The sequence below is a fragment of the Gossypium hirsutum genome, chromosome D04 (genome assembly GCF_007990345.1).
Source record: "Gossypium hirsutum isolate 1008001.06 chromosome D04, Gossypium_hirsutum_v2.1, whole genome shotgun sequence".
Lineage (NCBI taxonomy): Eukaryota > Viridiplantae > Streptophyta > Magnoliopsida > Malvales > Malvaceae > Gossypium > Gossypium hirsutum.
In genome coordinates, this window is record NC_053440.1 from 13,224,832 (window position 1) to 13,237,228 (window position 12,397).

The 12,397-nt window shown below is 29.8% G+C and overlaps 1 long non-coding RNA gene across 1 annotated transcript; it reads left to right on the forward strand.

Moving 5' to 3' along the window:
- The first annotated feature begins 1,486 nt into the window (after window positions 1-1,486).
- LOC121216355 (uncharacterized) lies at window positions 1,487-8,011 on the forward strand. Its single transcript, XR_005912525.1, has 2 exons — window positions 1,487-1,563; window positions 7,500-8,011. It is a non-coding gene; the product is annotated as an uncharacterized lncRNA (long non-coding RNA).
- The last annotated feature ends 4,386 nt before the right edge of the window (window positions 8,012-12,397 follow it).

Consider the following 12,397-nt stretch of genomic DNA (forward strand, 5'->3'; position numbering starts at 1 on the left):
GAAACTGCGTAAAGTGACAATTAAATCCTCTTTCCATGCCAAACATAGGCCTCCATGAGAACCATCAGCCCCCACCTCAATCGCATTAACAAAACCACATCACATCCTTACTGCTTCCATTCTTCTACCATCTAGTTTAGTCTCCATAAAAAAGATCAGTTGGGGATTAGACATATTCAGTGCATGTCGAAGTCTTTTGACAGCCCGTATCTCCTCAACCCACGGACGTTCTGTAATGACCCAAAATTCACGGGCATCAGAAAAGTGCAATATTGGGCCTCCATCTTAGTGAAATGGGTTCGTAAATAATTATTAGAAATATTTATGAGACTAGTGGTGTGCCTAATTAGGTTCTAATTAGGTGAATTTATCTTAATTAAGAGTAATTAGGAAAAAATGACTAAAGTGAATAAAAGGTAAAAGTTGAATTGTAGATTAAAAGAAAATAAAAAGGACCAAAATGGTAAATAAGCTATTTAGCATAAGTTGAGGCGGCAAACAAAGATTTTTGTTTTGTTTAATTAATCTAAAAAAATAAATTAGTTATAAATTTAATTATGTTAAATTATAATAATTATATTATAATTAATAAAATAAGGACAAGTGTATGGCGATGATAAAACACATGTGTAATAAATATATGTAAACATTTGTAGTATAATTATTTATTTACTTATATTTTAAACTAAAGATATTTATTATTAAATTAATCTATTATAAATATCATATTATGAATTGAATTAAATTAAAGCCAAGTGTACAGTGATAAAAATATACAAATGTAATAATAGTATTCATACATTTGTAATATATTTATTTAATTACTTTATAAGTAAATAGATATTTATTATATTATATTATTATCATTATTATTTTTAAATAATATATATAATGAAGTAAAAAAAGAAAAGAAAAGAAAAGAAAGAAATAAAACAAAGAAGAAAAGAAACAGAGAGCAATTCGAAATAGGGGAAAAGAAAGAAGAAAAGAAAAAGAAAAGGAAAAACTAGGGTTTTGAAGCTTAAAGCTTTAATTGGTAAGTCAATTAAGTCATTTTTACTTAATTTTGATGTTTCAGAAGCTTTGGAACAAAGTTTTGTTGAAATCAAGTTGAAATTTTGGAAATTCTTAGGTTTTTGAATATAGTTCATGTTGAACAAATTGATGAATTAGGGGTTTAATTGATAGAAATTTTAGTTAGAATTGATTAAAGGATTAAATTGTAAAGCTATAAGTTTTGCATAGTAGGGACTAAATTGCAAGAATTTCGAAATTAGGTATTTATGATGAAATTTAGATAGTTATGTTTAAGTTTGGTTGAAAACTGAGTAGAAATAAAGTATGAATTAAGATAGGAAAGTAAGTGAATTTACTTAGGACCAAATTGAATTTACGGTAGAAATTGAATAGAAATGGAATAGGAAAATTTAAATATTAGACATAAATTAATATTGTATTAATGATTATGAAAATTATCCTAATTTTTCGTAACTAATATCGCACCCGAGGTATCCACGAAGAAAGGAAAAAAAAAGTGGACGAGGAGTAGACACGAGAATCACGGTTTGTATTATTATAATTCAAATTTAATTATTATTAATTATTGTGTTTTAATTGAAATGCATGGTAAATAAATAAGGTAAGAAATTTGGTATGATAATATTATTTTAAATGGAGTTGATTTCAAGTGAATATGATTATTGAAATTAAGTATTGATATTGAATTGAATGAAATTAGATTGAATTGTGATTATATGTGAGTAATTGAGATGAATATTGAATTAAGAAAGTGAAATTGAAATGTGATTATTGAATAGAAATTGAAATGGTTTGAATTGAATTATTGAACTATTGTGGTATTGAACTGGAATATTGAAATTGGTGACTGATATGGATTTTATTGGAATTGAATTGAGAAAGTGGAAATTGATATGTGATGTTGATGTTGGAAGTGAATTTGCTTATCGAAATTGAATGAAATATCGATTGAAATGTGAATTTGAAGCAAATGGAAAATATGAGATATTGTGGTTGAAATGGCATTAATTGAAATTGAATTGAGAAATATATATATTGAATACCCTATTAACTAGTCGGGCTGAGTCGGATATAGTTGGCATGCCATAGGATTTGGAAGAGTACGGGATTTATCAACTTTGCCGATCAGGCATTTTATGTGTCGTATATCAGGAACTTTATGTGTCGTATTTTAGGCACCTCATGTGTCGTTTCAGACACTTATGTGTCGTATATTGATCAGGTACTATGTACCGTTTTAGGCATAATGTGCCGTAATGGTGTGTTTGGTTGGATCCATGTATCCGCCAAAGTTCGAGTCATGTTAATAGGGGAAAAATAAAAGAATTGAAGTAAGAAATGATATTGAATTATGAATTATGTGAATATTTGAAGGTATATTGATTGGAAATTAAAAGCGATTTGAATTGAACTAAATTGATTTGAAATGAGACATTGAATTGAGATGTGAAAATGAAATATATGAAATAATGATTTTATGAAATGGTTATTGATGAAATGCATGAAATGGATATTGATATAGTAAGAAGATATATAATTTAAAATGAAGAGAAGCTATTTAAAATACATATTATTAAAATAAAATTAAAGTTTAAATGCATAATGATTTATTAAAGCTAAAATAGTGGTAATATTTAATGTGTATATATATTGTTTTTACCTTAAGTATTTGAATTATAGTAATACCACTGGGTGAATACTCAACGTACAGTTTGTTTTCGTGCGTAGACTAGATACATAATTTTTTTTTGAAGAGTTGAATTTGAGATTGCAAGCTTTCATCTCATCACATCTTCAAGCAACAACAGGGTATGTTTTCAAATTTTGAATAGAATGACATGTACTTAGGAAAAATATTAAGTATGTTCCAAGTGTCCATTTTTATGTTCAAATATATTAGTAATTAGCCAAGAATTAATTTGGCACCAAATGTAATATTCCTATATCAAGTTCCTTGAGTCGAACATGGTATATGGGTGTTACACGTTCCAACTTAGGAGTTTCACTGTGACTGGTTGGCTTGCCCGTCGATAAATAATGAGGTTTAATTACCATCCTTCCTTCCCTTCCTTTCCCAGAGTCAACTATTCCCGACCCTTGTCGGAAAACTCCTTCCCATCGTGGTCGTTTTTTCCCTTCACCCCCTCCAAAGGACATTCCTCAGAATCATGTTCCATTTCTATTTGACCTAACCCACCATTTGATTCTCCTTCCAAATTAACCCCTAACACAAGATTAACCTTTTTTGACATTGCTCCTCCACATCCTTTTCCCCTTCTCCTTTTAGCCAAATAATGCTCACTACTAGAGCCCTCCTTGATTGAGTACGTATAAACAAATCCCATCTCGTTCCCACTATATCCGTTTCGGACTCCATCCTAATTTGGTAGCAAGAATCACCGTGACCTAGACAATCACAATAAAAGCAAAACAATGTTAGTCGTTCATACTTGAAATTGACATATGAACAGATACATGAGGAGAACATCAACCTCTTCTTTCTTTTCAGTAGTCATCGTACATCAATTAATACCCGAATTTGCATATAGTTGATAAAACCCTGCTCTAAACTTTTTGTATCATACTCCATAAAAACGCCCACAAAATCTTCCAATTGTCTTGCTATTCATTCAGAGAAAAAACTCGGGGGCAACTCATGGACTTGGACCCAAAAAAAACTGATAATAATGGAACTTTTAGTGGGTCCTCCCCCTCTACCATACAATGCAACACCAAAAGCTGGCTATTAAAAGTCCATGCGATCCACTCTGCACTCTTTCCAAATCCATTTTATGACAAATATGAACAAGAATCGTTTTTCTCCCTGATCTGAGATTTGTACTCCCTTCATGGGATGCCACAAATTTGTCATTGTACTCCTTATTGTGAGGAAGTGAATTACTCTTGCAGTGAGAAAACACCCAACCAAACACAAATCATAAACCTCATTCGTCGCTTCTGTGTCACTACTAATTGCTAAGATCTCATCCACATCGTTTTCTAACGTAATATTTGCCAGGTCATTCTCCATGTTTCCACCGTCGCTCTCCATACTAACGTTCAAAAATAAAATGCACTTAAAAAACCCTAAAAAATCAAAACTTGCTGGAATAGCAGACAAATACGTGCTAGCACAACAAACTAACCCAAAAAATCATTATTGTATTAAATTAACCCACAAATGTGTTAATATCTAATTACAAATATTTAATGGTTATATATAAATATTTAAAATATAGTTTATATATTCTAATTAAATTTTATAAATAATTAATATTAATTGCTTAAAAATATTTAAAATTTATGTTTCATATATTAAAACATTAACAACAAGTTATAATAAATTTTTTATTTTTGTTAAAATATCATAATATTAGCTAATTTGAACATTATTTAAATGTATATTTGTTACTTCATAATACTATGTCTAAAATGAACATTTTATTTCTCAGAAGTACTTTTTGACAACAATACTAGACACTTAAATCTTAAACAAAACTTTTTAAAAGTATTTCTTAAAAACACTTTTCCACGGTACTTTTGAAAAACACTTTTTAAAAGTACTTCTAAACTAGCCCTAAAAATTATTACAAAGTGATAGTTTAAGATACCAAAATGTGACAAAAAAAATGTAGATGACAAAATGAGAACACTTATAATTTTAGGGCGAAAATATGACATAAACCACATCAGATATAGGGTGAGAGTACATGACAGGTCCCTCTATTATAAGAACCAATAGGAATTAATTATTCCATTATTAAATTGGTTACTTTAATTCATGTACTATTAAAAAGAAGGCTTAAAACAACAAAATGTAACTTAAACTATACCCATTTTCTCAAGTCCGTACCTTAACTTTTTTTGTTACAAGCGATACCTACAGTATATTCTATTACCCAAAATGGTACCTAATTATACACCGTTACCCAAATTACCTCAACTATTAAAAAAATTCTCTTAGCCAATCATTTTCTGACATGTGGTAATTTTTAATTAAAAAATCCAAAAAAAGTTAAATATTATTTCCTTAAGTTTTTTTTTTGAAAAAAAAATTTATAAACATATTAATCTCTTTTGTTCTTCACTCAATAATTCTAGTGACGAAAAATTCAAGAACTCGCCGAAAAACTCATCCAAACCCATTTTTAGCAACAAAACTTGATTTCTATGAGCTTTTTTTTTCCTTTTCAAACCCTGATTTTGGTTCCATTCTCATCCCAATTCAAAATCTATGTATTATTTTTCTTAAAATTAACTTTTTTTTCATTTTTTATTTATACTTTGCATAAAATCATTAATGTTTGGTGAATTTCTATAATGAAAAAAGACACCAGATAAAGCATGAAATCCAAATACAAAGAAGAAGCTATTAGAAAAAAGGTAAGATGATTGGGGAAAAAAATCATTTGCTAATTAAAAAAGGTTCATTAAAAGACAATAAAGAAGTGTAGGGAGGTAGAGAGTTAAAAAAAAGTTAAAAGTTTTAATTCAATTAAAGAAAAATTATCTCATACATCACTGTGGAGTTATTTCATAAGCGAGTTGAAAGTGTTACATATGTCTTGCAAGGTACATTAAAAAAATATAAAGGAAAAAAAAAACAAGTTGGAACTAGATTTTGTCGCTGAAAATTGAGTTCAGATGAGTTTTTCAACAAGTTCTTGAATTTTCTATGATCAAATTTCTTTCACAGATATGCTTATAAGTTTTTTTTTAAAAAAAAGTTGAAGGAAATAATATTTTAATTTTGAGGAAATATTTAGTACATTTTCAATGAAATTTAAAAGTTCCACAAGTAGGGTTGAGTTGATAAGTTTATATAGGAAATAGTAAAAAAATTAAATATATAGAAAAGGAATGAGACACGTGGCAATTTTATAACTCTACTTGTGGAGTTTTTTTAGTTAAAAATTGCCAAATACTCACCCTTTAACTTTTTGAGGATTTTTTTAGTTAAAAATTGCCAAGTGTCACAAAATGATTAGCTAAAAGATTCTTTTTAACGATTAAGGTAATTTGGGTAACAGAGTATAGTTTAGGTACACTTGTGACAAAGAAAAATTTTAGGTACCAACTTGAGAAAATGAGTATAGTTTAGGTATTATTTTACAATTTAAGCTTAAAAAAGAATAAAATAAGGCTAAATTTTTACATAGTCAATGTTGAGGAAGTTTTGAGATCAATTACAACATTATCTTAGTTATTTTCTTGTATCTTTTGAGGACATTGTACAACTAATCTCGTGACTATAATTGGAGAAGAAATTGGATAAAGTAAAATTGCTTTTGAAGGATCCTAATTTAATCTACTTATCTTATATATTGAGACATGCAATTTAAGAAGACATGGGCTGAATTTATGAAGATTTGTCTCAATTCTTTGTATCCTTTTATTAAAGGTCATTAATTGGAGGAGATTTGGGTAAATCATAATGGATTAAAGTTTTCTTTGTGAAGTTGAATTCGTGCTCTATATATGAAAGCCTTGTTTAACATTGAAAGAGGTAGTTGTATTGAAACTATTATGAGAGCAGTGACACGAGTAGTTACAATTGCACTTGGCACTATTCATAAATTATAACTTGCCTTATTCGGAGTTGGCAATATTTTGAATTGAAATAGTTAGATAATGACTTAGATGATATTAGAGGCATGTGTTGACCCGTATTTGAATATTGATCTTGTGAAGCATCAAATCTTTGAAGTTTGGGTCGACCTGGATCAAGCAAATTAGATCCTCTAATTTGTGAGATTGACTTGACTAACTTGAAGACATATTTTGGATATATTTAATTTATTCTAAATTTTATGAGGATATTTGCAAAACCCTTTTATGAGGCTATTTTTGTGGGATCTTAATTGTAATTTACAGGTACCTTAGCAAGCCTTAAAACTCTTATATATTATAAGCTTGCTTAGTTTGAATATTAGGAGAGTTGACACATATTTTGTTTAGTAAGAAATTTTTTAGAATGTGCACTTTTGTAAGTAAACAAGTGAGTCATTTGGTTTTACAAACTAAGTTTTCAAGGAGGAAATCTAGTGGAGAGAGATCTAGATCTTAGGTGCAAAAGTGAGGTTTTTATATCGATGTGTAAGAGAACTTAAATAACTATTTGTACGAGGTTGAAGGTAGCGGATCATCTTTCCAGGCAAGACCTCACAGACATATGAAAATTGAATTGCGTAAACAATTGCATCATGTCCATATTTGTTCCTTTGTAGTTCCACTTGTAGTTGGCACTATTCATGGCATTGCTCTTATAATTGTTTGTAAAATTTCAATTAATATTTATTATTTAAAAAATGTCATTATTGTTTAATAGAGTTAATATTTTTAAGGCCTTTATGATTTTGCAAATAAAATCTTTTGTTTGGTGTTGAATTACAAATGAAAATAATAATTTTTGTTATATCAATAAAGTTATACAAATTGTTTGAACAATACTTATATTGTAGGGAGTGAAGAAAGCAACTAAGATGAAGGTGGTTTACATTGTAGAAGGTGTAATGAGCCACTGTAAAAGGTGGTTCACACTTTTAGAGATGTTGAGGATGTGTTTGTGCAAAGTGGTGAAACTATAGACGATATTGGGTCTCTTATTCGTTCTCTCTCCTTGCCTTATTTTGAAAAGGGGTATTTATAGAGTACGGTTGGCTTGGTGTGGGTCTCAACCATGAAACACTCTCTTACAATTAATGTGAGTAGAGTAGCAGATGTTAGCCTAGAAGTACTGTTTGAGTCGACTTGAGAGGATTAGACGATGCATTCACTAGGTCAGGGAGGTGACGAATTAACGAGTGTTGATAGAAACTATTCCCTAAATACCTTTTGGTGATAGTGTAAGCCTACCTCATTTGATGTGGTGTTTTGGTAAGTCTATTCTCCTGGCAAGGTCACAAGGTCGAGCTTCGTCTTAATTGTTGAGTGGTTTGATGAAGGTTTTATGGCAATGGTATAACAATTTCCATCTTTTTTGTTTTCAAAATTTAATTTTATATCTTCTTTTGATAAATCATGAATTAGAGAGTGAAATTCCACACAAAAAAAAATTAATTTGTTATAGCAACTTGGAAAGTCATGTATTTTAATATGGAAAAAGCATGTTTAGATATAGAATCTATTCACCCGAATATACAAATTGAAGAATAAAAAAGGGAAATGGTGGTTCTTTCACGAAGATCTTGTTAGCTGTTTGACTTTATTATTTAATTATTTAAGGAATATTAAGTTTTTTAACTTTACAATTTTTTTATATTCTTAAATATTAAAGAAAAACAAATGACGAGTTTTTTAACTTAAAAAATGGAAACTTTGCTGCACTAAATAATTATTTATGATTTAACATTGTTGTTTGATGAATTAATAGGAGAGTGTCGATAATTTCAAGTCCCACAGGTTAAAATTGCTGATCAGATTTGTTTATCTTCAACTTCAAATCTTATTTCTATTAATTTATAATTGATTCCGCTAAAAGAAAAAGAGAGTAAATGAAACTAAAAAAATATTACTCATTTTTATTTTAAAATATATCTGAAATCCAAAGTTTTCATTTCCAATGAATGGATAAAAAAGAGTATTATTTCATATAAAAAGTTTGGGTTAAGATATATAAATCAGTAAAACATTATCACATTTATTTGTATATCTAATAATTACAGGCTTAAGACCATATGCCAATCAGGCGGATACGGTGGAACCGACCGTTTACGATCATGTGATCACATGCAAAATATCGTCTTTTTATTTTAGTCTTTCTTTTTTAAGGAAAAAAAAAACAATAATTCAAAGAATTTGGTTATGAATTATAATAATTGTTAAATAAAGGGTAAACGACTAAAATAGTCACCATTGTTTGTCTCAGGTTATGCTTTTGTTATTTATGTTTGAAATATTGTAATATTTTAATCACCAAGTGTTAATTGCCGTTAACAATGTAGCGATAAGCTGACGTGACATGTTAATGCGTTAGTTCAAATGAAATTTTTAGGTTAAATTATACAATTAATCCTTATAATTTTTTCATTTTGAGCAATTTAATTTTTTCTTTTATGTCCTTTGAATTTTCCTCTTTTTTTTTTCTTCTTTTTTCCCCATTCTCTTCTTTTTCTCCCTTTGTTTTCCTCCATTCTCCATTTCTTTTAAGGTAGTTTTTCTATGTTTTTCATTTGTTAAAATTAGTCCATATACTTTTATTTTTTTGAATAATTTAATTTTTTTCTATTTCTTTATTTTTCCTTTTCTTCTCCCCCTTTATTTTTCTCTCTTCTCATATTTTTCACTGCAAAAACATAATCTTTGCCCACCAAATAAACCAAGTCTTATTTCTTTCACATGATTCCTAAATTGAATTTCACTCAAAACCGAATATCAATCATTCTTAATCAAATCTCGATTTGAATATAACCTAATTTTGAAACTAAAATTGAATCTAACTAATCAATATAAAAAACCATATCCTTAATCAAATCTAAACATAAATTGAACTCTTTATATTCAAAACAATTTTTTTTCGTTTCCAAACTTTTACAAAATCATGTACGTTATTCATTTTCTTTTCCTTCATTTTCTGATGAATAAAATTAAGCAAACGATGAAATTGATCTAAACCTTCTTGGATATTCCCAAGCAAGCTTGATTGGAAGTTGAGCATGGACGAACCAAAGAGAGAAATGGAGCATGGAACCAAATTGGTTTGGGTAAAGTGGAGGGTAAGTTTCGCATGGTAGTCGTTTGTCATTGAGAGTGTAGAGCTCGTTTGAAGAATTTGTGAAACAACGTAGTTTCAAGAGGACAAGAATGTCGTATGTAAGATAGATAAGGTGGTTGTGGGGGTTGGTTAGGAGGTTAAGGTAATGGGCACGGGAAACTTTGTTGAGGGTGGACTGCCATAAGTCACGACTGGTGAGGTCTTTGAGTGAGGCGAGCTTGTGGACTAGGTCATTAGGAGATCCAAATTGGTTCGTTAAAACGATGATGAACGATGAGGGTTTGTAATTGTAGGGTGAGAATATGCGAAGCAAGTTTTATTTTGCTTTTAGCTTTTGTCTTTTCTTTTTTCATAAACATAAAAAAATTAACAAATGAAAAATATAGAAAAACTACGTTAAAAGAGATGGAGAAGGGATGAAAACAGAGGGAGAAGCAAAAGAGAATGGAAAATAAAGAAAAAAAAGTTAAAAGAACATAAAAGAAAAAAAAATTAAATTGCTCAAAACGAAAAAAATATGGAGACCAATTGTATAATTTAACCTAAAATTTTTGTCTGAAATGATGATTTAACATGCCACGTCAGCTTATCGTTACACTGTTAAAGACAATTAATGGCTCAATAACTAAAATGTTACAACACGTTAACGTAAGTGACTAAAACGTAACATTCCAAACATAAGTGACTAAAATATTACCTAAGATAAACAAAAATAACTATTTTAATAGTTTACCCTTAAATAAAGGTATGTGGCAGTCATAGATCATTCCGTGCATGAAATAATTTTTATTTTATTGCACAAAGTTATTTATTTTTACAAAAGAGATTTAATATCGATATTATGATTTGAATTCAATTCACAAAGATTTATGAATTTTTCATAGATTTATTTATACATTGAATAATGATAAATTTTATATTTAGAGTTACTTTAATATAGTTTTCGTAGTATTTTATAAAGTAATTTTAGCTTTTAAATTAGGTTTGTTACATTTTATAGTTTTTTTGGATTAATTATATTTTATTTGAATTTTACTTTTATTTTATCATTTTTAGAGTTAATTCAGATTCACTTGTATGCCATGTTATGTACCCATCCAGATGTCTCATATGCCTTAAGTATGACGAGCAGATACCAAATAGATCCCGGTGAAGGTCACTGGACCACAGTTAAGAATATCCTTAAGTACTTGAGAAGAACTAAGGATACTTTCCTAATATATGGAGGTGAGGAAGAGTTAAGTGTAAAAGGTTACACTGATGCCAGCTCCCAAACCGATAAGGACGATTCTCGATCACAATCAGGTTTTGTGTTTTGCCTTAATGGTGGTACTGTGAGCTGGAAGAGTTCAAAGCAAAGTACAGTAGCCAATTCTACAACAGAGGCCGAGTATATTGCAGCTAGTGAGGCAGCAAAAGAAGCGGTTTGGATCAAAAAGTTCATTACTGAACTAGGGGTTGTGCCTAGCATATCAGATGCTATAAAACTCTGATGTGATAACAATGGAGCCATTGCACAAGCTAAAGAACCTAGATCTCACCAGCGATACAAACATATACTTAGGCACTACCATCTTATTCGAGAGATTATCGATCGAGGGGATGTAGAGATATGCAGAGTACCTATAGATGATAACATTGCTGATCCCCTAACCAAGCCTCTGACACAGCAGAAGCATGATCGTCACTCTAAGTCGCTTGGTATTAGATATATAAGTGATTGGTCTTAGTGCTAGTGGGAGATTGTTAGAGTATGCCCAAAGATCAATCATGAGATGGTTGTAATAACATACTTGATTTATCATGTTTATTAATATAAGGCGTTACCATTATTATTTCAGTTTCTTTTCTGTGTGTATAAATAAACTGTTTTATAATAATGTCCTAAGAATAATATGATTATTCTTAAAAGTTCCTTAGTCAAGTATTATTCTTGGATAGGACAACGATAATGCATTAAGACTAACATGTAGTTGGTTGATGATAAAGAGTTGTCATTGATATGGAATGTCAGAATCGATGCATGAATATGTGTGTTAGAGAACAACATATTGGACTGACCCGTGATGAGTATGTTTCTTGGATTATTATGTAATTATCACAACATTACTCATAGTGATTAATATGTATATGATCCTCAGACTTGAGATCATCATAATCCCAACATCGTGAGTTGTATATTTTGATACAGTCAAACGTACACCGTAACTGGTTGTTCTATAAAGGCTGATGTTGGATATACCACGATTTATGTAGAGGGATATGGTTGATCGAGATAGGATAAGCCCCTCCTACATAATGGGAGTAATATCTTAGGCCACTTGATTGAGTGGGAATAGAAATGCATGGCCATGGTCAAATAAGTTGATATGAGATGTCATACTTATTTGTATATCGTAGTCTGCTTAAGATATCAAGGAACATGGAATGGACTATGCAAGTGTGACTATTCTATGACTTGTGTCCAATCCAGAGATAAAGGACTTAAGGATTATTGCATAAAAGGTTAATCATAAAAGGTTATATCGAATCATGATTTCTTGTGACTTAGGTAGCAATGATGCATTGCTAGATGCCACTCATCGTTTGTAACATTAGAATCGTTCTAGTATTACTGCTAACGTTACAGGAACCTACAGGGTCACA